Source organism: Chaetodon auriga, chromosome 23, assembly GCF_051107435.1.
Source record: "Chaetodon auriga isolate fChaAug3 chromosome 23, fChaAug3.hap1, whole genome shotgun sequence".
In the NCBI taxonomy this organism is placed as follows: domain Eukaryota; kingdom Metazoa; phylum Chordata; class Actinopteri; order Chaetodontiformes; family Chaetodontidae; genus Chaetodon; species Chaetodon auriga.
In genome coordinates, this window is record NC_135096.1 from 3,152,250 (window position 1) to 3,158,249 (window position 6,000).

The following is a 6,000-nucleotide window of genomic DNA, read 5'->3' on the forward strand; positions in this document are numbered from 1 at the left end:
CGTCAGCTCTTCAAAAAGTCGACATTTTAAGCATATTCTGTGTGTCTGAATGCATTTTTATGAGAAATTAGACATTTCAGGCATTTCAACCTGTTGACATGCTCACACAAAATTAGCAGGATAACGCCCACCAAGTTGCACCGCTATTTATTCTAACAGTGGAACAAGCAGAGGAATTAGTGATGTGTCGGTCGGACATTTAGGGTTACAAAACATCATAGGCCACCGCCCAACGCATCTGAAGAGGGTGTGTATGAAAACCAACACACAAGAGGAAAGGGAGCAAGAAGCATCCAGAGCAATTGCCTCCCAGAACTCATTTGCCAGAGAGGGCAGAGTTTGGGACTTCTCAGAGCTCGAGGAGTATTGCAAAGATCCAGCTTCTTGTGTCAGCCTATGCCTTCGCCTTCAGAGTCGAGGATTCATCGTCACCAACACTCCTCAAATGTGCCCGACAGTTCAGCCAACTGAGAGGTATGCTGATCTTATTACCACTGCACTGTGACTTGCACTGATGTAGTGACTAATACAGCTTTTCTACACTGTGTTACCTCAGTGACTTTTGCAACAGGTCTCAAAAGAAGGATGTCCTTACTGCTGCACAGAGGGATGTTGATTATATCCACCAAAAACTAATCAGCGGCGATTACATCCCCAACACTGCAGTCACATCTTTCAGACACTACTGTGAGGTTATCCTGCTGTTGGAGCACCAACTGACAGGGAAACAAGTTCATTATTTTTCTTTGTTTCTCTGGAGTTTTTGGAATGCTACTTCAACAACATCAGAGACAAGACAGACCACGGCAAGTTCTTCCTTGGAGAAGGTGGGGTCCCATTGTCCAACCCTGCATCAGATTTACAACGGCTGAAGTCAAAATGAGTAATCAGTATTACTCCATCAAAAGCATGCTCTATGAATCTTTCAAGGCTTTGATTTGACTCATAGCAATTAAACAGACGAGGACACATTGCAGCTGTTTTTGTTTCATTCGTTGTGTTGAACTGCTGTCGAATTGGTCTACACACACCCGCATCCCTGCAGGACTGGGATGCTTATTGCAGGGCCTTCCCTGTAACACTGACTGGTGACCTTTAAAAGACCAATGTACAAAGGCTGGTTTTCTACACTACCGGCCTTACTACCACAAGTGGAGGGATCTCCAACTTAGGCAGCGGAGTCAATACATACTATATATATATATATGCGTACATATGTACGCATACATATATATATATATGTATGCGTACATATGTACGCATATATATGCGTACATATGTACGCATATATATGTATATATGTGTATATATATATACATACATACACATATATACATACACATATATATACATACGCATGCATATATATATATACACACACACACACACACACATATATACATACATATATACATACATACATACATACATACATACTGTACATATGTAGTATATATATATGTATATGTATATATGTCTCTGTGTGTGTGTATGGAGTACATAAAGGTGAGTAGCATAAATATGCTACTCACCTTTATGTACTCCATCATACAGCTCATTCCATTGACAGGAAAGGCAACCCCCACTCATGCAGCCCGAATACAGAAGACACTGGACAAGGAGACAGCGTTGACATCAAACAGACCCACTGTCGATGACCTTGTGAAGGCCGGGGTTCCCCCTCAACAACAAATTGAGGATAACAATCTCCTCATCCGCTCAGTCGCTGAGCAGAATTGGAAGGGCTTGGCCTTTAAGGATTTTCGAGAGGAAAAAGGCAAAGGTACATGCACACATGACTTGCAATCCAATCCCCAATTTTAAGTGAGTGATTACTTCTATGTGCATGTGTTGAGTCGGTGCTCCCAAATATTAAATGTTCATTTATTATTTTGTGTTTATGATGGGCAAACTTAATGTTATGTTACATTTATTGAGTGTTTGAGTTGATTGAGGACTGATTGATTGCAGCTGTCTGATATCCATCGTGGGCGTGTTTAATAAAAGTCTCGCACCTGCAGCTGAGTTCAGTTGTGTGTAGGTGACCTGGGAAACAGCAGAGCGTCTCCGATTCATTTCTCCTTGTATACGGTGCTTTTTCTCTGACTTCTGGGTTGACAATGCTGTGCCGCTGTATAGCCCTACTCTGTCAACAGGTTATGGGCCCAGAGTAATCCAGAGACAGTTTAGTGTGTTTCCACCGTGTGAGATGATTAGATGCTGTTAGCACCATGAGCAGAAGAATCGCAGACATAAGCTGCTGGTCCCGGCTCCTATTTGACGGAGATGAAAAGAATTACAACTATGGGAGAAGAAGTTTTTGGGCTGCCATCGTCTGCAGGGCCTGAAAAACATTGTTTTAAATGACACCGACACGGAAGACGCAGAGGAGCTGCTAGTGGATGCAGCCTAGAATGCCGAGGCTTTGATGACAAAAGTAGCAGATGACAGCCGAGAAGCTCTGAAGATTTTAAGGGACTATTAACGAGGTAAAGGAAAGCTATGCATAATCAACCTTTATACAGAACTGACATCACTTCAATAGTCAGTCAGTGAAAGTGTGACTGAATATGTGATCCGCGCTGAGACCACAATCACAGCTTTGAGAAATGTTGGAGAAACGTTAAGTGACGTTATGGTTCTGAAGGGGCTGCCAGAGTCCTTCAAACCATTTGCGGTTCATATTGCACAGTGTGCTGAGAACGTATCTTTTGCCGAGTTTAAAACAAAGCTACGCAGCTACAAGGACACAGAAAAGATGCGGGCTGCAGCAACAGATGACAATGTGATGAAGGCGCACATGCAGCAGCAGAGAGGGAGACCTGCCAGCGCAGGTGACCGGGGAGCAGAGAGGGCAGCAGCGGACCTGGCGTGCTTCAAATGCGGCCTGAAGGGACACCTGGCCAGAGCCTGCCAGCGAGAGTTGTGGTGCAGTCACTGCAGGAGCACCACACACCAGGACACCACCTGCAGAAGGAAACAGCGCAGAGACCAAGACGACGCATGCAATGTCTCGGGGGGGTCGACTGCGGGGCAACATTGCATATCATCACAGATCTCGCCAAGTTCAGGTTTGATGGTTGAGGTTTGATGAGGAGTTCCAGGCTGAGACACACTGTGTGGAGCTGGCTGATGGCACGAGGTGCAAGGGGGTGGCAGAGCGCCGCGGCGATGCCGAGGTCTGTCTGATTGACAGCAGAGGCAGACATCTGAACACCACGCTGAGGCAGCCCTGTACATCCCATCCGATTTTCTCGGTGAAAGCAGCCACTGCCAGCAGAGCCACCATGATCTTCAAGAAAGGGAAGGATGTGTGACATGGCATGAGATTCTGGGGCACTGCAACTATGATGACATTCAGAGGTTACAAAGTGTTGTTGATGGCATGAAAATTAAAGATCCAACAAAAAAAACCTCCACATTGTGAAGTGTGCACTCTGGGAAATTTTTCCAAACCAGAAACAGAGACCCTGATACGAGAGCTAAAACACCTCCAGAGCTAGTACGCACAGATGTGGCAGGACCGATCCACCCAGAGTCCAGAGATGGTCACAGATATGCACTTTCATTCACTGATGACTTTTCCAGTACAGTGTTTGTGTATTTCTTAAAAAGCTACAGAGAAGTTTCTAGCTGACACAGCCCCATACGGCAAGATCAAGTGTTTCAGATCTCGCAAGGTACTGAATACACAGGAAAAGGTTACCAGGCTCTACTCATTAAACATGGGATTAGACATGAGACATCAGCACCTTACTCTCCTCACCAGAATGGCACTGCTGAGCGCAATTGGCGCACACTTCTTGATATGGCACGGTGCATGTTGATTGAAAGTCATCTGCCAAAACAACTGTGGACTTATGCAGTCCAGACTGCTGCTGTGGAGAGGAACAGATGTTTTAATAAACGCACAAAGCAGACACCAATCCAAGCACTGACAGGCAGACAGCTGAACCTGCCGAGAACGCAGAGGTTTGGGTTGGAGTGTTTTGCTTAAAAACAAGACAAAAGAAAACTAAATCCAAGGTGTGAAAAGGGTGTTTTCATCGGGTATGACAAAAACAGTCCAGCATACATTGTCTACTTTCCTGACAATAAGAAAGTGCAGAAGTGCAGGGTGGTAAAATTTGTGGCTAAAACAGGTGTAGGGCAGCAGACACAGACTAACTTTCACGAGGTGAAATCTCACACAAATGAAAAGTTGGTGTGTAAGCTAGAGAGGTCACTGTATGGGCTAAAACAATTGGGCAGGAATTGGAACAAGGTTTTGCATGACTAATATACCCCCACTAAAAACATGCAAGAAGATCACCACCTGACCAATGGTGACAAAAGTGGAACTGGGTCCCCGGGCGCCGGTTGGATGGCAGCCCACCGCTCCTGGTCTGCCGCGGAGGAAGGACGACCAGGATGGGTTAAAGGCGGAAGTCAAATTTCACCAGTGCATGGCGTGTGTGGGCATGATATGGGCATGTATCTGTGTGACAAATAAAGGGGATTGTCCCTCTGATTCTTCTATCTGACCCAAAACAAGTTTGTACAGAACCAGGCTGACCACTGTGTTTACGCAAGGGAAACAGAACATGATAAGGTGATCATGGTTATTTGGATTGATGACCTCATTATTGCAGCAAGTGATGAAAATGCATTGCAGCTTGTGAAAGACATGCTTACAGCAAGGTTCAAAATGAAGGGTTTGGGCAAACTCAGATATTTTCTTGGCATTGATTTTAACCAGAGTGACAACTGTGTGACAATGTCACAGACAAAGTATGTTGAAAAACTCCTGGAGAGGTTCAACATGCAGGATTGTAAACCTAGATCCACACCGTGTGAACAAAAACTGAACTACATGATGCAGCACTGATGAATGATGACACAAGATACAGAGAGGCAGTAGGAAGCCTCATCTGTTTGATTGTGTGTACCAGACCTGATTTGAGCTGTGTTGTATAAGCAAACTGTCACAGTACGTTACTGAACCTACTGCACAGCAATGGGGTACGGTTAAGCATATACTGAGGTATCTCAAAGGCACAACTAACAAAGAGTTGTGCTACAGGAAAAGTGATGAGAACCTGGATAAACAAGCATACAGTGACATGAATTGGGCTGCTGATGTCAATGATAGACAAAGCACATCAGGTTATTGTATAAGCATATACAAGGGCAGCACTTTAGTGTCATGGACAACCAAAAAGGAGCCAACCGAGGCTGTCCAGGTGTGAGTCAGAGTACATTGCACTTGCCGCTACCATCCAAGAGTGTCTGTACCTCACACAACTTTTGAAAGTCATAGATAAACATCTACCTGTCAACACAAAAGAGTGAGACACGTAATAACCACTGAATCCTTATAAATCACTAAAACAACTTACTGTCAGCCTAGTATAAAACTGGGACATAAACATGAGAGGACCATGTCCATCATCCACATTACATGCACAGCCATGATCCACGGGAACCTATGAGAGAAGAAAGCACAACAACACCAGGAAAGATGCTGAGGTACCAACACGCATTGATAGGAAATGAGTGTGTACAGATGGAGAGGCAGGTGTCCTCGCTGTGCCATGCAAAATACCTGGACGGACATTGCTCCCAGAGTTGAAATGTGGTCTCCAAACCTCAAACCCAGTGAAACCACTGATCCTCCAGTAAAATCTCTTTTAAATCATTGCAACCACTTACCAACCCACAAAACCTCTTGAAAAATCTCCCACACCTCAAAACATCTCTGTGAAAACACTTGGAAACTAGTAAAATCAAAGTGAATTCAACAAAATCCTGAGGTGAATCCTGGATGGGCTCTCAGGTCAATCCAGCAACACCTGGAGTGAAACCTCATCCATATAAGGACCTGTGTTCCAAAGCCCTGGTCCACTCCTTTGATACGTCACAAAGTGGCTTTGATCTATCAGAGATGACATCAACATTCCACTGAGCTCAGGGCTTGAGGGAGGTCATTGGTTTCCATAGCAACAATAAAGACAATATTGA